General features: G+C 41.8%; 1 protein-coding gene across 1 annotated transcript in view; it reads left to right on the plus strand.

Moving 5' to 3' along the window:
- Positions 1 to 4,501: 4,501 nt before the first annotated feature.
- Positions 4,502 to 21,494, plus strand: part of HERC1 (HECT and RLD domain containing E3 ubiquitin protein ligase family member 1) — a 228,712-nt gene continuing 211,719 nt past the window's right edge. The window contains exon 1 of the mRNA XM_070797433.1: positions 4,502 to 4,673. The gene's annotated coding sequence lies outside the window, so the exon portion shown is untranslated. The remainder of the gene's footprint in view (positions 4,674 to 21,494) is intronic.

Below are 21,494 nucleotides of genomic sequence, written 5' to 3' on the forward strand. Positions count from 1 at the left end.
TCCCATAGACGGAGGGGCCTGGGGGGCTGCAGTCCATGGGGTCGCTAGGAGTCGGACATGACTGAGTGACTTCACTTTCATGCATTGGAGAAGGAAATGGCAACCCACTCCAGTGTTCTTGCCTGGAGAATCCCAGGGACGGGGGAGCCTGGTGGGCTGCCGTCTATGGGGTCGCACAGAGTCGGACACAACTGAAGCGACTTAGCAGCAGCAGCAGCAGCACCTGGGAAGCAGCCCTATTGCTCTTCTAACTCTGCCCAACTCTATTATTCTGTGGGTGACCGACTAGCTCTTTTCATTCTGTCCCTCTGGTCTGGACACATCTTTCTACAGACCAAGCCCATATCCAAGTTCCCTGACCCTGGCAAGGGAGCATCTGAGGGGAGGTTAGGCGGGTGCTACCCACTCAATGGGCTATTCTCTTCTTGTCTGGGTTTGAGTTGAGGAAATTGGCTCTTGGTGGGTGTGATAGAATAATGGTGCCCTATAGATGTTCATATCCTAATCCCTAAGCCTGTAAATTTGTTACCTTATATGGCAAGAGGCACTGTAAACAGGTATGATTAAGGATCTTGAAATGGGAAAATAATCCTGGGTTAATCCAGATAAGCCCAAAGTAATCAAAGGTCAGAGAAAAAGTAGATGCGATGGCAAAAGCAGAGATTGAAATGATGTGCTTTGAAGATGGAGGAAGAGGTCATGAGCCAAAGAATGCAGCTTCTAGTTTCTTGGGTCTGCCCTGGTGGCTCAGACAGGGAAGATTCTGTCTGCACTGCAGGAGACCCAGGTTTGATCCCTAGGTCCGGAAGATCCCCTGGAGAAGGAAATGACTACCCACTCTAGTATTCTTGCCTGGAGAATCCCATGGACAGAGGAGCCTAGTGGGCTGCAGTCCATAGGGTCACAAAGAGTCAGACACAACTAAGCTACTAATACTTTCATACAGAAGCTGGAAAGGCAAGGAAATGGATTCTCCCCAAAGCCTCCAGAGAAAATGCAGCCCAGCTGGTATCTTTGATTTTAGCTCCGTAAGACCCATTTCAGTCTTCTGACCTCTAGAATTTTAAAATAATAAATTGCTGTTTTAAGCCACCAAATTGTGGCAATTAGTTATCCAAGTAGGAAACTAATGCAGAGGACTTATGATCAAGTTCAAAGTCAACTAGCACACATCCTGGTAGACAGGAGAAAACTTCCCATAAAAAGGGAGTAGACAGGCAGTTAAGAGCGTGGGCCTTGGAGACAACCAGCCCTGGATTCAAAGTTCAGCTCTGCTACATTCTGCAATATCTCAGAGGCCCATTTCCTCCTCTGTAAAATGGGAGAATTAACTGACTTTGCCCAAGGCCATTGTGCAGGAGAAATAAACTAATGTGGAAACTCTGCATACTGCCTGGAACATAGCAAGGGCTCAATAAAGAGTGGTGGCAGTTATTCTTTTGTTTTAGATTTTATGTATTCTGGACACAAGTTTTTAATTCATATATAAGGTATGCGAAGATTTCCTCCTATGGTATGACTTGTCTGTTTTCTTTCTATTTATTTACTTTTGGCTGCATTGGATCCTACCTGTGGCATATGGGATCTTTGCTGGGACACAAGGACTTCTCTCTAGTTGCAGCACACAGGCTCTCATGGGCTCTCTAGTTGTGGCATGTGGGTTTAATTGCCCCACAGCATGTGGGATCTTAGTATCCTGACCAGGGGTCGAACCCATGACCCCTGCAATGGAAGGCCAACCACTGGACCACCAGGGAAGTCCCACAGCAGTTATTATTCCATCCAACATCACTGGTATTACTGCTACTGCTGCCATCGCTACTAATACTGCCAACAACAGCAGTGAGAGCACTCTCTATGACTGAAGGACAGAGCAGGTGCTGCAGAAGAATTAACAGAGAAAGCAGCCATAATGGCAACCCACTCCAGTACTCTTGCCTGGAAAATCCCATGGACGGAGGGGCTGGTAGGCTGCAGTCCATGGGGTCGCTAGGAGTTGGACAAGACTGAGCGACTTCACTTTCACTTTTCACTTTCATGCATTGGAGAAGGAAATGGCAACCCACTCCAGTGTTCTTGCCTAGAGAATCCCAGGGACGGGGGAGCCTGGTGGGCTGCCGTCTATGGGGTCGCACAGAGTCGGATACGACTGAAGTGACTTAGCAGCAGCAGCAGCCATAAGGACGGAGGGTGTGATTAGAAAGGATGGGATTCTCCAGGCAAGAATACTGGAGTGGGTTGCCATTTCCTTCTCCAGGGGATCTTCCCGACCCAGGGATCGAACCCCGGTCTCTCACACTGCAGGCAGACGCTTTAACCTCTGAGCCACCAGGGAAGCCCAAAGGATGGAAGTCACAATCTGCTATCTGAGATGGACTTTAGAACCTGAAGATGGGCCTGAGGGCCCTGGAGGCAGAAGAGGTTAACATCTGCCTCTGCCTACCCCAGATCTGTGCTGGGGTGTGTGTGTCTGGGCTCAGAGACCTGCACTCAGAGCCATCAGCCAAGGCCTTCCCTCTGAGCGTCTGTCTGGCCTAGGGCCCAGGGCCCCCCAGTCCAGGCCTCACTCAAGCTAGGGGAATGCTGGAGGAATGCCAAGACGTGAGAGTCCAGAAGTTCAGGAGGTGGTCCTCTGTGCTGGGAGACAAACCAGGACCCTGAACCCAAGTACACATCCATCTCCTTGTGTTATTTTCCAGATGAGAAAGGTCAGACAGTAAAAGAATTTGTGAGCAAGGTACAAATGCCTCCTCATCTCTGTGGTTCTCTCCCAAGGCCCTGCTGTTGTTCAGTGGGCACTCCCTTTTCTTTGATTACAGAAAGGCACCAGGCGGCTTTTCCCTAGTGCGTTCTGATGAATAACACACTAAGACAATGTGTTGTGGATATTTTCAGCATGTAACACCACCTAACATGCTGCAGTCACGGGGTCGCAAAGAGTCAGACACGACTGAGTGACTGAACACCACCACCACCTAATAGGGGAGTCAAGAATCTTTCTCTGGAGTCTAACAAAATCTGGCTCCACACCCTGGCTTTGTCAATTTTTAGTTGTGTGACCTGGGACAAGTTCCTTAAGTTCTCTGAGCCTCAATTTCTTTATCTTTAAAAAGGTTGTGATAGCAGATGGCTTTTAGGGTTCTTGTAAGGAGAAATGAGATGATGCGTATATGGTACTTAGTACACTGCCTGAACCTTAGCACTTGCAAGGGGGATGTTGATTACTGTTGTTAGTATCACTGTCATTACTGCAGTGAAAAGGAAAAAAAAGAGAGAGAGAGAGAAATGAGGTTTTTTTCTTTCCCTTTCATGAGAACAAAGAAGATAAAGAGAACTGTGAGCAGGCCTGAACATTCCTAGTTTTTTTTTTTTTTTTTTTCACTTTAACTGCTCCTAACTCTGCATGTCTGTACCTAAGCTTGCTTTTCCACCCCCTAACTCTGCAGGAGCTACACTTCACATCTATTTTCTTTTGACTCTATGCTGAATACATCCTGTGTCTGGTGTTTACCCTTACAACACCCTTCCCTTTGTAGTTACATATCGGAAAGAAGGCCACGGAGCCACCGAACTGCCAGACTCAAATCCTGAGTTACTGACACCAGCCTATGAAATAATGCCAGTCTTTGAAACAATGCAAGAGGAAGAAATCAAGATCCTAACATCTTTGTTCCTCATCTTATAGAAGCCCCTAGACACCTCATGGGTGGACAGGGCACAGTTCTTGAGGCATAAGCCTACTGAGTTCCCCTCTCCGCTGACTGAGAATTAAAGCCACCTTTCTATTTCCTCCAAACTCTGTCTCTGTATTTTTCATTCAACTTTGGTGGGCAGAGAAAGCCAAGATTTTGGCTTTCATGTTATTTGATCATTTATATGATAATAGCATCATGTTATTATCATTTTCAGAAAAAGCTTTAACTCGGGAGCAGAGGCTGCCACAAGCCTAGGTACCGAGCTGACTTTCATTCTCCGTGTTGTCCCAGCTGCCTGAGATGGCTTGCTTCTCAGGGACTGGGAGGTCAAGCCCCTCTGTCCTGGAGGGTTCAGGAGGGTAGGCAGCTTGAAGCCCCCCAGGTGGGTTCAGCCAGGCACAGCTAAAAGAGATAAAGAAGAATGTTAACATGTTCCAAATGTGCTCCACGGCTGCTGTATTGCAGGTTGGTGCTCTCTCTCCTATCAAACTGTTAAAAAATTTTGTTACTGAGAAGATGGTTTCTAACTTCATGTGTCTTTGGACGAAAGAGTTGAATTAGTTGACAAGCTGATTTGGTTATGACCAATAAAAACGTACCTGAGAAATCATGACACTTGCAGTTTATTTCAAATGTGGTAACTAGGAGCAAATTTCCCCAGAGGGCAAACAGGATACAGAGATTACGTCAAATGACATTTGTCAGCAGTTTGGAATTCAAGTTCCTGGAGCGACAGCAATTGATGGGCTGCAGTGAAATGAGTCTTTGCCTTCACCATTGGTGGCTCTGAAATCACTGTAACCTTTGGGAATGTATTTTTGTTGTCCAATCCAAGTTCATGAGCCCAGTGTACACTGAGGCCAAACAATCTGAAATGTTGGAGTTTGGAGCAGAGGAAGGTCTAATGCAAGGAGAACAGGCAGCTCATGCTGAAAAGACTGGACCTCTCCAATCATTTCAGGGGAAGAATTTTTACAGGTAAAATTTGGGGCAAGGGCTGCAGAATGTGTGTGACTTTCTTTTGATTGGTTGGGGATAAGATGACAGGGTGATGTCTTGGGAATCTCAACCTTCTGGTTCCAATCAGTCTGGAGTCTGTGTGCTTGTGATCAGCTTATAGTCACCATCCTCCACCTGGGTGGGGGTCTTAGTTTCTGTAGAAGAAATAGGCATCAGATTGTTATCTGTGTTCCTTCAAGAGCAACTAGTCATCCTGTAATTCTGCCATCCTGTTAACTGCTAGAGCCTGCTCTTTGGAACTTGGGGAAGGCCTAGAATATTAACACTTTTTTCTTTGTCTCTCCCCTACAAACAAAAATCAGGGGACCCAGAGGGGTGTTTGTACCCGGAGGTTCCTGCAGGGTACTGCTCAGTTTCAGTCCCCACTTTTCTGTGATAACTCCTCAATCTTAAGAGGAATAGAGCACGACAAGAAAGGAAATAAAGTTTTAGATGGATGCATTAATCATAAACTCAGCAGAGAAACTTGGTTTTACTGGGCTGCTGTGCTGTGCCCAGTCATGTCGGACTCTTGTGACCCCATGGACAGTAGTCCGCCAGGCTCCTCTGTCCATGGGATTTCCAGGCAAGAATACTGGAATAGGTTGCCATTTCCTTCTCCGGGGGATCTTCCCTACCTAGGGATGATCAAATCCGTGTCTCCTTTATTGGCAGGTGGATTCTTTACTGCTGAGTCACCTATGAATCCCTACCTTTTTTTAGTATTTTTAAACAAATACGTAGGCAGTTACTTTAGAAACAATTTTATGTGCCAATAATCTATAATGTGCTACCCTTACATCCAAGTTTCCAAAAACAATTAGGAGTTTTTGAAAAGAAAACCACACCAAAAATTTTAATAGGCACTGGAGTTGTGGGAAAATTAAGTTTATTCTACTAGGAATCTCAACTTAGAATTGAGTATTCTCCAAAGTGGAAATTACATAGTGCCATTTCAGGAACAGACTATTCAACTCCCCTTCAACATTCAGAAATGACTCTCATAATAGTTAAACCACATCAAAACAGTCCAACGTAATTAGACTTCAATATATTGGACAATTATATTCTTCTAAGATGCTAATAAACCAAAACCAGAAATACTAAAATCAAAAGAAAAGACATTGGTTTCAATTTGTTGGTGTCAAACTGTGTATTTCCCTAGGCTTGGTAATTCCATCTCTGAGAGTCTATCTGAAAGAATTCATAAATTTAGAAAGATCTGTATGCATATGTTCATCTCCTCATTGTGTGTAAGAGTGAAAAGATGGAAGCATCCTAAATGTCAACCTAAACATCTAACAATAGGGCACCGGTTAAGTAAACAACAGCATATCCATTCTGTGGAATGTTTGCAGCCATTGCTGATGGGTATCACAAAGACCTTGCTGCAGCTCAGGAAAAGGCTTGTGGTGTATACATCAGGTGAAAAAGTCAGACACAGCATGGTATAACTCTAATTATGGAAAGCCCAGATAGAAAAATAGACTGAATCTGTGACAACCTGAAGGGGTAGGGTGGGGAGGGATGTGGGAGGGGCGTTTAGGATGGAGGGGACACATGTATACCTATAGCCGATTCATACTGATGTATGGCAGATACCATCACAATATTGTAAAGTAATTATCCTCCAATTAAGATAAATAAATATTTAAAAATAAAAATAGATTGGAAAGAGTTGCAGAAAGATATCATTAGTGATTGTGTTAGGATAACAGAGAATTGTGGGTAATTTTTTTGGTACATGTTCCAAGTAAATTTTGTAGTTATATAAATTGTGGTAGGCAGAATAATGATCCCTAAAGATCTCCACATCCTAACTCCTGGAACCTGGGCATGTGTTATCTTACATGGCAAAAGGGACTTTGCAAATGCAAATGTAAATTAAGGATTTTGAAATGGGGAGAGTATCCTAAATAATCCAAGTGGGTTCAAAGTATTCACAAAGTTCTTTTAAAAAGGGAGGTAGGAATATCATGGTCAGAGAAATATTATAGTATGTTAGATTGCTGGCTTTGAAAAGGGAGGAAAGTCACCATGAGCTAAGAAATTCAGGTGACCTCTAGAAATTAGAAAAGGCAAGAGAAAGATTCTTTTCCAGAGACTTCAGAAGGAACAGTCCTGCCAACATTTTGATTTTAGCCCAGAGAGACCCATTTCAGACTTCTGACCTCCAGAATTATGAGAAAATAAGTGTGGGAGTTTTTTATTTTCTTATTGAGGTATAGTTGATTTATAATGCTATTAAGTTTCAGGTGTACAATATAGTGATTCACAATTTGTAAAAATAATACTGCATTTATAGTTATAAAATATTGGCCATATTCTCTGTGCTGTACAATATATCCTTGTGGTTTATTTTATATATAATAGTTTATAACTCTTAATCCACTGCCTCAATCTTGCCCCTCCCCACTTCCCTCTTTCCACTGGTAACCACTAGTTTGTTTTCTATGTCTGTGAGTCTGTTTCTTTTTTGTTGTATCCACCAGTCTGTTTTATTTTTATTTTTGACTGTGCCACAGGGCATGTGGGATCTTAGTGCCCCAGCCAGGGACTGAACTGATGCCCCCTGCAGTGGAAGCATGGAACCCTAACCACTGGATCACCAGGGAATTTCCTGGTTCAGTTTTCAGATCCATGTATAAATGCTAACATACTTTATTTGTCTTTCTCTGTAAATAAATGTGTTGTTTCAAGCCATTAAATTTGTGATAATTTGTTATGCAATAATAGGAAATAATTATAATACATATGCTAAAACTGAAATGAATACTATACAGAAGAAATTAATTTTCTAAAGTGTCAGCTATTACAAGAGTGTTACCAAACACAGTTGGATGATTATACATTTTCTGTATCCTTATGCCCATGAAATTTTCTCTTTGAATGGGGAAGAAGATTGATTTGTAGCATTGGCTTTGGAGGATCTGAATTTGCATCTCAGCCCCTCAGCTGTGTGACCTTGGGCAAATTTCCTAAAAATGTTTTTGACTCCTAATCTACATATATGTGGACCATGAAATATGATCATTTGTAGCTGCAGTGGGCCCCCCCCCCAAAAATGCTTTTTTTTCCCTTAAATTTTTTTTTTGAAATTTAAAAAATAATATAACATTACAAACAGAATCAAAAGTGTAAAGGAAAACTCTTTATTTATTGGGTAAAATTCCTTTAACCAAACACAACAATTCTTTAGTGCATTTCCTTCTAGTCTTTTTTTTTCATATATACATTGTGTTGGCCAAGAAACTTGGTTGGAAGTAACCAAAGCCCAACTCGAAGTTCAGTTCAGTTCAGTTGCTCAGTCATGTCTGACTCTTTGCGACCCCATGAATCCAGCACGCCAGGCCTCCCTGTCCATCACCGACTCCTGGAGTTTACCCAAACTCATGTCCATCGAGTCAGTGATGCCATCCAACTATCTCATCCTCTTGTCCCTTTCTCCTCCTGCCTTCAATCTTTCCCAACATTAGGGTCTTTTCAAATGAGTCAGCTCTTCGCATCAGGTGGTCAAAGGATTGGAGTTTCAGCTTCAACATCAGTCCTTCCAATGAACACCCAGGACTGATTTCCTTTAGGATGGGCTGGTTGGATCTCCTTGTAGTTCAAGGGACTCTCAAGAGTCTTCTCCAACACCACAGTTCAAAAGCATCAATTCTTCAGTGCTCAGCTTTCTTTATAGTCCGACTCTCACATCCATACATGACCACTGGAAAAATCACAGCCTTGACTAGATGGACCTTTGTTGGCAAAGTAATGTCTCTGCTTTTCAATATGCTATCTAGGTTGGTCATAACTTTCCTTCCAAAGAGTAAGTGTCTTTTCATTTCATGGCTGCAATCACCATCTGCAGTGATTTTGGAGCCCCAAAAAATAAAGTCAGCCACTGTTTCCACTGTTTTCCCATCTATTTCCCATGAAGTGATGGGACCGGATGCCATGATCTTTGTTTTCTGAATGTTGAGCTTTAAGCCAACTTTTTCACTCTCCTCTTTCACTTTCATCAAGAGTCTCTTTAGTTCTTCTTCACTTTCTGCCATAAGGGTGCTGTCATCTGCATATCTGAGGTTATTGATATAACCTCAAAGTAGCTTAGGCAAAAAGCAAACCAAAAAAAGGAAATCTGTTGGTTCAGTAACAGGGAAGGGTCCTGGCTTTTGGAATATATGTAGATTCAGGAACTTCCCTGGTGGCCTAGTTGCTAAGACTTTATGCTCCTAATGCAGGGGTCCGGGTTCAATCCCTCATTGTGTACTAGATCCCACATGCTGCAACTAAGAGTTTGCATGATGCAACTAAGATCTGGCACAGTTAAATAAATAAATAAAAGTAAGTATATATTTTAAAAGGAATATAGCTAGATTCATGTGCTCAAGTGTTGTTGTTAGGGTCCTGTGTCTCTCCATGCCCCAGCTCTGCTCTTCTGTGTGGCTTCAATATCAAGGGAGCTCTCTCTAAGTTGTGGGAAGAATTGCTAACAGCAAAGTGAACTTCTGTGGTCCTTAACAGCCCTTGATCAGAGAGGAAGACAAAGTATCCATGTACCAAATGTCATTCTAAGTCTCTGATTGGCCTTCCATGGGTCACATGCCTTTCCCCTGGACAAATAATTGTGGGAAGGGGAAATAGGTATCATGACTGTCTGGATTGGTGTCACTTGCCCACTCCTAAAAGAAGGGATTGGGAGAAACAGTGTGATCGCCATACAACCAGGGGGAGGGGCAGTTCCTTTAGCAAACATGAGGTGTTGGACATGCAAAAACAGGAGCTATCCTCCATCCATAAATGGCAACCCACTCCAAAATGCATAGCACAATCTAAGATGAACATTCTTGTCACCACCATTGGATCAAGAAATAGAATCTTGCCATCTACTTCAAAAGCCCCATACATGGGCCCCTTTCTAATCACAACCCTCCCCAGATCCTGATTTTTTAATGACCATCCAAATGTATATCCCTAAACTGAACTTTAGTCTTGCCCATTCCAAGTTGATATATCCCTAAATCTCTTTCAACTCTTATCTCTCCCTCTACCCCTTTACCCAATCTGTTGAAGAATGCTTTTGACTTGCACAAATGCCCAGTCTGAATTTTACTGATTGCATATTCTCGATGTAGTTTGACATGTTTCTCTGCCCCCTAAATTTCCTGCAAACATGTAGCTGCATTCAGAGACTGGATTAGACTCAGGTTTGATCCCTTTTGGCAAGACTAAAAGCAATGTTTTTTTATAAGCCAACTCTCATATCCATACATGATTACTGGAAAAACCATAGTTTTAACTAGATGGACCTTTGTCAGCAAAGTAATGTCTCTACTTTCTCATACAATTTCTAGGTTGGTCATAACTTTTCTTCCAAGGAGCGAGCAACTTTTTATTTCATGGCTGCAGTCACCATCTCCAGTGATTTTGGAGCCCAAGAAAATAAATTCTGTCACTGTCTCTGTTGTTTCCCCATCTATTTACCATGGAGTAATGGGACTGGATGCTATGATCTTAGTTTTCTGAATGTTGAGTTTTAAGCCAACTTTTTCACTCTCCTCTTTTACTTTTATCAAGAGGCTCTTTCTGCCACAAGTGTGGTGTCATCATATGTGAGGTTATTGATATTTCTTCCAGCAATCTTGATTCCAGCTTGTACTTCATCCAGCCCGGCATTTTGCATGATGTACTCTGCATTTAATTTAAATATACAGAGTGACACTATACAGCCTTGATGTACTCCTTTCCCAATTTGGAACTAGTTTGTTGTTACATGTCAGGTTCTAACTGTTGCTTCTTGACCTGTACAGATTTCTCAGGAGGCAGATAAGGTGGTCTGGAATTCCCATCTCTTGAAGAATTCTCCATAGTTTGTTGTGATCAACGCAGTCAAAGGCTTTGGCATAGTCAATAAAGCAGAACACCACACAAGAGACAATACACAAGAGAACAACACAAGACAAGAGAAGATTTAGAAAACTCTACACATGGATATCACCAGATCCAGATGGTCAATACCAAAATCAGGTTGATTATATTCTTTGCAGCCAAATATGGAGAAGCTTTATACAGTCAGTAAAAACAAGACCTGGAGCTGACTGTGGCTCAGATCATGAACTCCTTATTGTGAAATTCAGACTTAAATTGAAGAAAGTAGGAAAACCATTAGACTATCCAGGTATGACCTAAATCAAATCCCTTGCGATTATACAGTAGAAGTGACAAATAAATTCAAGGGATAAGATCTGATAGACAAAGTACCTGAAGAACTATGGACAGAGGTTCATGACATTGTATAGGAGGCAGTGATCAAGATCATCCCCAAGAAAAAGGAATGCATAAAGGCAAAATGGCTGTCTGAGGAGGCCTTACAAATAGCTGAGAAGAGAAGCTAAAGGCAAAGGAGAAAAGGAAAGATATACCCATTTGAATGCAGAGTTCCAAAGAATAGCAAGGAGAGGTAAGAAAGCCTTCCTCAGTGATCAGTGCAAAGAAATAGAAGATGCAAGAGTTTGGGCTTATTGAAATGATTCCTTTGACATGTACCTTAACTATCCAGGACCAGTACCCTGTTTTTCTCCATCCTGAACTTTCCTCAGGGTACACCAGCAGGGGTGACTGCAGTGCCTGATGGCTTCATGATTGCAACATCCTTTGTTTACTGAAATGGCACATGACATTCCTCTTCCACAATTCCATGTATAAGAGAGATCACGCAATATTTCCTGTTGGTGTCACTTTCTCTTTCGTTATAGCTCCCTGCATGAGTGAGATCTATCCCATTTCATTGGCCTTATCTTCAAGAAGTGCCATATCCATCTTTGTCTTAAACAACTAAATATTTGATATGAACTGTATGGAAAGGCAGCTAACTATCTCTAGGAGCTATCCTCCCCACTCCACCCCCCATCCTTTTCCTTTTAGTAATAGATCCCACCGAGCCTATGATCATCTAGTTAGAGACCACATAATCTAGCTTCCCTGATAGCTAGGTGTGGTCATTTGAATAAGTTTTGGCCAATAGGACATGAGTGGAAGGAATGTCTGCAAACTCCAGAGGTGGAGCCAGCAGATTTGTTCATCTAGTAACTTTGACCTTTGAGAGATACCAGTGAATATCTGCTGGGATCTTGTATTGAGAAGACAGAAACTGGGAGCCACAGGATGGGTGCTTTCTGTCATGGGGACAAGAAACAAGGAGAGGTGGTTTGCAAAGGAAGGAGAATAGAGCAGATGCAAAACAAGAGGCACAATAGGGGTACAATCAGTGAGGGCTGATGATGCTTAGAGGCAGCTCTCCTGGTCCTGGCTCTCATTCCTCATGAGTGAGGACATGCTACTCCTGCCCTTGGGTCCTTTTAATAGACTCCCTATTTTCCTTCAATGAATTTGAGTGAGTTTTCCATTATTTGCAAGAAAAGGGGATTCATAAAGATGTGGAATAACCAGATAACCCTTTCTTTTTTATTTTTTAAATTAATTAATTGATTGCTTTTTGGTTGGGCTGGGTCCCCGTCACTACGCGGGCTTTCTCTAGTTGCAGTGAGCAGGGGCTGCTCTTCATCATGACGTGCAGTCTTCCCACTGCAGTGGCTTCCCTTGTTGCAGAGCACAAGCTCTAGGCGCATGGGCTTCAGTAGTTGCAGCTTATGGGCTTTAGGGTGTGGGCTCAGCAGTTGTGGTACACCGCCTTAGTTGCTCAGCAGTGTGTGGACTCTTCCCAGTCATGGACCAATCTGTCATTGTGGCAGATTCTTATCCACTGAACTACCAGAGAAGTCAAGATAACCCTTTCTTTTGTATATGGGAGCAGAGAAGTTGTGGCAGGAAAATTTATTGAGATGCTGTATTTTGCTTCTGCTGTTGTGGGAGGATTAGAAAGAACGACAGTCTTTTGTTGCTGTTGTTGTTTATTCTTGGGATTTTCCCTCCTTGTGCTAAGCGGGTGGACAGACTTCGGGTTTCCCACCTCAGAAGGTAGAAGAAGTTACCTAAGGCAGCCTGCTGTCTGAGGTTTGGTTTCCAAAAGATTGAGCGTCTTAGAGGGGATTATTCTGAAGCTACGGAGAGAGGTTAAGTGTTCCAGGGTGGGATAGCTGGAAGCAAGGAGAGTGAAAGGAGAGTCCTTGCTATCTCAAGGAGAAGGATGAAAGTCTATATATTCAAAAGTCTGTGACTTTTGGGAAACTGTACCCTAATCTGGTCCCAGGCAGATTCCAGGACCTCAGAGGGGACTGGAGGCCTGGTGCATACAAAGAGACGGGATTTGGCATTTCAGGACTAACTGTCACTTCCTGACAATAATATTTTATTTATAAAAACAGGGGAAGTTTGACAGATTTAGTCTACAGGCCATTGTTTGTTAATCCTTTAATTAGAACATCATCATTCAGGAACCCTTGGTGAATTAGTAGATATGGATATTAGACATCAGTAGACATTAAAATCTTAAAAAGGCATGGTGTGCTTCCTGCAGTCTTGCCAAACATTGCTTTTAGTCTTGCCAAAAGGGATCAAACCTGAGTCTAATCCAGTCTCTGAATGCAGCTACATATTTGCAGGAAATTTAGGGGGCAGAGAAACATGTCAAACTACATCGAGAATATGCAATCAGTAAAATTCAGACTGGGCATTTGTGCAAGTCAAAAGCATTCTTCAACAGATTGGGTAAAGGGGTAGAGGGAGAGATAAGAGTTGAAAGAGATTTAGGGATATATCAACTTGGAATGGGCAAGACTAAAGTTCAGTTTAGGGATATACATTTGGATGGTCATTAAAAAATCAGGATCTGGGGAGGGTTGTGATTAGAAAGGGGCCCATGTATGGGGCTTTTGAAGTAGATGGCAAGATTCTATTTCTTGATCCAATGGTGGTGACAAGAATGTTCACCTTAGATTGTGCTATGCATTTTGGGGTTTCATTTGTTTTTTGTTAATATATTTTTTAAAGAGTACTAAGGACAACATAGAATTCTGGAGATGTTCAGTTCAGTTCAGTTCAGTAGCTGAGTCATGTCCAACTCTTTGCGACCCCATGAACTGTAGCACACCAGGCCTCCCTGTCCATCACCAACTCCTGGAGTTCACCCAAACCCATGTCCATCGAGTCGGTGATGCCATCCAACCATCTCATCCTCTGTCGCCAGCATCAGGATCTTTTCAAATGAGTCAGCTCTTTGCATCAAGTGGCCAAAGGATTGGAGTTTCAGCTTCAACATCAATCGTTCCAATGAACACCCAGGACTGATCTCCTTTAGGATGGACTGGTTGGATCTCCTTGCAGTCCAAGGGACCCTCAAGACTCTTCTCCAACAACACAGTTCAAAGCATCAGTTCTTTGGCACTTAGCTTTCTTTATAGTCCAACTCTTACATCCATACATGACCACTGGAAAAACCATAGCCTTGACTAGACAGACCTTCGTTGGCAAAGTAATATGTCTGCTTTTTAATAAGCTATCTAGGTTGGTCATAACTTTCCTTCCAAGGAGTAAGCGTCTTTTCATTTCACGGCTGCAATCACCATCGGCAGAGATTTTGGAGCCCAGAAAAATAAAGTCTGACACTGTTTTCACTCTTTCCCCATCTATTTGCCATGAAGTGATGGGACCAGATGCCATGATCTTCATTTTCTGAATGTTGAGCTTTAAGCCAACTTTTTCACTCTCCACTTTCACTTTCATCAAGAGTCTCTTTAGTTCTTCTTCACTTTCTGCCCATGAGGGTGGTATCATCTGCATATCTGAGGTTATTGATATTTTTCCCGGCAATCTTGATTCCAGCTTATGCTCCCTCCAGCCGAGCATTTCTCATAATGTGCTCTGCATATAAGTTAAATAAGCAGGGTGACAATATACAGCCTTGACGTACTCCTTTTCCTATTTGGAACCAGTCTGTTGTTCCATGTCCAGTTCTAACTGTTGCTTCCTGACCTGCATACAGATTTCTCAAGAGGCAGGTCAGGTGGTCTGGTATTCCCATCTCTTTCAGATTTTTCAACAGTTTTTTGTGATCCACACAGTCAAAGGCTTTGGCATAGTCAATAAAGCAGAAATAGATGTTTTTCTGGAACTCTCTTGCTTTTTCCATGATCCAGCAGATGTTGGCAATTTGATCTCTGGTTCCTCTGCCTTTTCTAAAACCAGCTTGAACATCAGGAAGTTCACGGTTCACATATTGCTGAAGCCTGGCTTGGAGAATTTTGAGCATTACTTTACTAGCGTGTGAGATGAGTGCAATTGTGCGGTAGTTTGAGCATTCTTTGGCATTGCCTTTCTTTGGGATTGGAATGAAAACTGACCTTTTCCAGTCCTGTGGCCACTGCTGAGTTTTCCAAATTTGTTGGCATATTGAGTGAAGCACGTTCACAGCATCATCTTTCAGGATTTGAAATAGTTCAACTGGAATTCCATCACCTCCACTAGCTTTGTTCATAGTGATGCTTCCTAAGGCCCACTTGACTTCACATTCCAGGATGTCTGGCTTTAGGTGAGTGATCACACCATCGTGATTATCTTGGTCATGAAGATCTTTTTTGTACAGTTCTTCTGTGTATTCTTGCCACCTCTTCTTAATATCTTCTGCTTCTGTTAGGTCCCTACCATTTCTGGGGCTATTAGGTGTCATGATTCTTTCCATATGCAGAGAGCTACTTTGGGAATGAAGCCACCCGGGAAGAATGCAGGGTCTCAAGACGGAATGTGAGACTAAATTCCATAATGATCTTGTTTGATTACCTGCGTCCAGCCATTCCTTAAGATTGATATACCCATGAAATCTTCAGTTATATGAATCAGTAAAGTCCCTTTTTATTTCTACTGCTTTGGTTTGCAACCAGGAGTCCATCCACAAGTCAAAAGGATCTTGACTAGTCTTTGTTGAATATTTCTCAAGAAACTGATAATCCTGTTGGATTTTTGGTGTTGGTTTCAACTGTCTGCAGTAACTCACATTCACTGCCACACACAGGCAAACCTGTTCTTCATTCTCTTTGTGCTTTTGAAAGCTTTATTCCATATTTCATAACGGTGGAGCCCATTGTCATTCCCTAAGACATGTTTCATTGTAGTCCCATTTGAAGTTGGCAAAGCTCACTGAGGGAGGAGATGGGAAGGAATCTTCTGCCAAAGGAGGAAGAAGATCCTGTCACCCGAACAGCTGGCACGTTCATTGGGTTGGTCTGAAGTAAGGGGAAGTCATGTGTTTCAGGTATCTTTCATTTATTCATTCATTATGTATTTATTGACTTTCAGGCACTGCACATGACAGCCCCAGGCTCAGCTTTCAGGGAACTCACAGCTGGGGTGTGAGGTGGGCTGAAGAGTTATGTAGCACAACCTGGGGAGCTCTCAGAGGCCTACTTGTCTGGTCTGATTCAGTCCCCTCTTCCAGTTGCTGAAATTTCCATCATTTGATTTCTCTCTTTTTTTTTAAAAAATTATTTCTTAATATTACTGCCATACTCCCAGAAAGCCCAATTTAGAATGCAGATATGTTAACTAGAGAGATGAGCACACTTTAGGACACAATACTGCTATGGTAAAGTGTAGGAAAGGACAGACACAATACATTTTGATGAGGAGACAGCCTGGAGCCCAGGTGTTGTCAAAAATAAGAGGAAGATGGCCATGGGAGAAAGGGTAGGGGAAGGAGAAGTTGAGAAGCATCTATTATTTCACCGTTTTTTCTCAGGTTTTGGCAGTATCCATGCCTAGAACATCTCTCTCTGGCAAGAAAGTGGGACTTACTATTTTATTTATTTATTTATATTTGGCTGCACTGGGATTTAATTGCAGCATGTGTAATCTAGGTCCCTGATCAGGGATTGAACCTGGATGCCCTGCATTGGGATTATGGAGTTTTAGCCACTGGATCACCAGGGAAGTCCTGGGACTTACTATTTTGTATTCTAGGCTTTGATGTTGGACAGAACTGTGTTTGTATTCCAGCTGGTGACCTGCACCAAGTCACTTCTAAATTGTCAGCCTCAGTTTCCTTATCTATATAATGCAGAGAAAATACTCGCCTTACTGGATGGTGGTGGAAGTAAAAGATATTAATTTATCTAAAGAGCTCAGTAGAGAGCCCAAGCACATTGGTTTTTCTCAGTGAATATTAGTTTCTTCCTTTAGTTGAATAATCCCAGTCATTTGACAACATTTAAGACAAAGAGAAGAAAAACTTCAAATGGCTCTTTAGATCAGCAATATAGATGAAATTTTAGAGGGGAAATTTTATCCTTTTAAATAGAAAGAAAGAGAAGATTAGCCCAGTCCTTTCAGTTGGTATTCTACGACGACATTTCTCAATATCCTACTTTCTAGTATTCTATAGTATTTCTCTTCCTGGCCTATTTTAGCCCCATTAAGTCAAGCCTAACTAACCCTCTCTATGTCAGAGATAAGGGGTCATAGAGTTCTTCCCTTAGTTTGTTTTCTGTTTTCTCAAAATATCAGCTTTTGGTGCCCAAGGCAATCAGGAAATGAGGGGAGTTTCCTTTTCTGGGAAACAGTTAAAAATAATGATTTATTGAGTACTGGCTGTGTGCCAGGCAAATGGGCTCTGCAACTTACATGGTTTCTTTAATCTTTACAATAATCCTGTGAGTGGGGATTTCTATCACATATTTATAGAGCCCTTTAGGGTTGTTCTGAGGATTAGATGAAATCGTGTTTGAAAAGTGCTTAGAGCACTTAGATTCAGTAAATGATGCTGGTGTTGGTTTAGTTCCTAAGTCGAGTCAGATTCTTGTGACCCCATGGACTATATATAGCCTGCCCGGCAACTCATCCATGGGATTTCCCAGGCAAAAATACTGAAGTGGGTTGCATTTTCCTTCTCCAGAGGATCTTCCCAACCTAGGGATCAAACCCACATCTCCTACATTGGCACTTGGATTTTTTACCACTGAACCACCAGGGCCTTCCCTCAATAGATGTTAGCTGTCCTTATACTTTTATTTTCAGTGAAGAAATTCAGGCTCAGGTTGGTTAAGATATTCACCTAAAGTCATCCAGCTAGAAGGCTGAAGAAGGATCCCAAATCTCACTATGTGATGTACGAAGTCAATGTGAGAGATCCATTCTGTTTTACAGCATCTTGTTTGAAATAACAAAGCACTAATCAATTGGAACAAGGACCAAAGTTTCAACCCTGTGTTAGCCTGACAGTCCAGTGAATGTTCACCATGATTTTGGGCCAAAACAGTTCTTCCCTTCCTGATCTCCTGATCTGCTCCTTGTATAGATGCTAACTTCAGTCTTGCCAGTTCCCAGAGCATAGCCTTACAAGACTCAGCTGCTTTTCCACACACATCTCCCACTTCTCAAACCATTAGCGAATACTAAGATGTATATCTATGTCATACCCTGTACTTCCTCTTGGCCCCCTGGGATTATCCTAGGGAAGGGCACTGATCCTAGCCTGGACAATCAGCACGTTTTCTCTCTTAATTTCAAACTTGAATTAAGAATGATAGTCCCTTTCTAATGGTGGAAATAGTAAGGTGGAAAACTTGGGGGTGCTGTATTTTCTGATATATGAAGAAAGTCAGTCTTGAAAGAAACTGAAGCCAATGCAACAAGGGAAGCAAAGATGCAGCAAGGGAATTCTGGTGGTGCTGAAGTTCTTGGTTCTACAAGTTCCCGAAGCCTCGGTTTACTGTCCCCCACCACCTGATTTTGACTTTTGACATTTTTTTGGATTCATTAAGCTAATTCTTCTCCTTTTCTTTGCCAAACAAGTTCAGGCAGCAAGTTTCTGTCACTTTCTTTTATAGTATTCAGAACTTTCTATTAATAACTTGTGTTATAATTATTTGTATATACTTCCCCTCTACTACTTTCTTTCTAGAACAAAGATATGCATTGTTCATCTTATTCCCACTGTGCTACCATAGTGTCTGGTATGGGGAGCACTATATACTTCTTCCCTTCTCAATGGAGGCACCCTTTCCCCCCTGTAGCTTCATTTTCTTTCCTCAGGATGAATGTTCCATTCCCTGCTGCTGAGTGAGAAAAACTGTCTGCCTCAGGCAGTTGTGTTTTGATGAAACAACACTCACAAACTCTTGTAAAAATAAGCTAATTTACCTAAAAATGGTAACTGAATTATGGCCTAAAGAAACTAATGAGGTCAGTGAATACTGGTGAGATAATGGATGGTCCTGTTTTAGGTGATATTTCACTTAGAATGTGAATTTCTAGTGGGAACTCTGAAAAGTTTGCACTCAATGACAAGGGACTCCATTTCCAAAAGAACTACCTGTCAAACTTGTGGCCCTATTTTTAGTATCCCTGCTTCCCTTGAAACCTCTTTGGCAGATCAATGATTCATTAGGGAGAAAAGATGTACTGAGTGGGAGAAAATAGGTACGGAGTGTGTTCTCAGTAGATACACTTAAAAAAATTCTAGGCAACTTTTGTGACCTGGAGGTTGGTATTTTGAGAATACATTATTATCAGAATATGTAACTTTTTCTATTTAGCTATCAGCTCCAGGGTGAAGTTCTGTCTAGAAATCTCTTTTTTGAGACTATTTATTTTCTGCACAATCTTTTAGCTCAAATCATACTGCTTTTTATTGATTGCTGATTTTGTTTGTTCCATGCAAGTCTCTGTCTTCCAGAATAATTTAATTAGTCCTTGGGTTTGGTCAGTTTCCAATTTTATGAGTACCCAGAGAAAGTTGCAATGGGTTATACTGTTTAAAGAATGATGTATTCCAGAGGACCTACTAAAATATCTATCATACATCTATAAATATCAACTTGCAATAAATATCTCACCCTTCCTTTGGATCCTGCTTCTCTTGTGGAGTGGTAAGGTAAATGAGTTTCAGAAGTTGGGTGTCTAACTTTACAATTTTGCTCATTCCACCAACAAAAAATACAGGGGAGTGGAATCCACATTGTTGGTAGTTTAGCTATCTTTTCATGGACATTTATCTCCATTTTCACTTTTCAGGACCCAAATGGCATGGACCTGCTTCATACAGCCTATAGTTTCAGCATGAAGTCTTATACACAGTAGGCACCAATAAATGTGAGAAATAATTGAGTAATATATACACTCTCTTGGAACATGATTAAGGATAGTGCTGATATCTATCTCAGTCTTTTTGTTAAAAAAAAAAAAAGTGGAATACACAGAAACACATACAAATAAGGTATTGTTTTCACATTTTGGAAAAGCTTTTCTGATAGGCAGTATTGCTTGGATCAGAAAGACTGGCTGAAGGAAACTCCTGGAGACCAAGTACTAAAGGGGAATGTATTCTCCTTCTTTGGTATTTAAACAGAAGCTGTAAGAACAAAATGTTTCTAATGAAGATACCACTGATTTTTCCCTCCATTAATTCCATCTTTCTTCAAAACTAATGGGTATATACAATGACTCCACATCAAAGGCTCTTTTCTAATTGTTTAGGAGATGTGAGTTTTATTAGAACAAAGCAAAATTCACAACCCACAACACAGCAATTTCTTCAAGTTATTTTGGAGTTGATTTATGAATTGCTCTTTAGGAAATGGGCTGGATCCTCAAGATGTGTGCTAGGCTTAAAAAACCTTCTCCAGGATGTGTTTCAGCCCTTTCCTTCCTCTCAATCCTTCCCCCCATACCCTTGTCACTTGGAGTCTCCTCACACTGTATTATACTAATCAACTCCCTTCCCTTCCCCCTCCCATTACACCATAAGCTCACTGAAGGTAGGTATTAAAGCTTGCTCAACTTAGTATATTCTGAGTCTTGCACAAGTGCCTGATTTATGATAGGCATTCAACAAAGATCTGTTAAATGAACGAATGAAAATAATGCATCATATCTGCAGAGTTAGGCTTACAAGTACTTTCCTGTGTTATTCGACTCCCATGATACCCCAAGGCAGGTAAGATATCCATTATTGGCCCTATTTACAGATGTTAGAGGAGATTCAGAAAGGCTGTGTAAACTGAGGGCAGATAAGCCGCAATTTCAGAAGACACCAGGACTCACGATTGTGGATTCCTTCTCTGGAGCCCAAAACAAACTTACCCCCTGAATCCTTTCAACTTTCTCCCTGTTCTGCCTCCTGTTAGTTGCTTTCACCTGTGACTTAGCTCCACTTTTTATTTCAGTTCAGTTCAGTTGCTCAGTCGTGTCCGACTCTTTGCGACCCCATGAACCGTGGCACGCCAGGCCTCCCTGTCCATCACCAACTCCCGGAGTTTACCCAAACTCATGTCCATTGAGTCAGTGATGCCATCCAACCATCTCATCCTCTGTCGTCCCCTTCTCCTCCTGACCTCAATCTTCCCCAGCATCAGGGTCTTTTCAAATGAGTCAGCTCTTCGTATCATATTCCCCATATACAGATGAAAGATGAAAAAAATGTATTTTTCTGTTGATTTTCCACTTCCTCTATCTGGGACCTCCTAGTTGAGTTGTAGGGTTGTGGAGTACATGGTATGAGATGGGGATGATGTGTGTGTGAGAAAAGATGTAGCTGGTTGTGGTGGTCAGAGTGTGTAGCTCCAAGATCAGGCAGGAGCCTACAAAGATGAGGCCTTGGTTTTCAGTTCCCTTTATTTCCACCAACTCCCCATGACCCCACCCCCTCATCAGCAACATTTTTCTCCAGGGGAAATTTGAATAAAATCAACTGGTAGAATTTGGAGTATGATGCTGATTATGAGACTTCAGTAGATATTTTTCTTTGTTGTTGTTTCTAAAAAATATTTATTTGGCTGCACCACGTCTTAGTTGTGGCACATCAGATCTTTGATCTTCACTGCGGTATATGGGATCTTTTAGTTTTGGCATGAAAAATTTTTAGTC

Source organism: Bos indicus, chromosome 10 (genome assembly GCF_029378745.1).
Source record: "Bos indicus isolate NIAB-ARS_2022 breed Sahiwal x Tharparkar chromosome 10, NIAB-ARS_B.indTharparkar_mat_pri_1.0, whole genome shotgun sequence".
NCBI lineage: Eukaryota > Metazoa > Chordata > Mammalia > Artiodactyla > Bovidae > Bos > Bos indicus.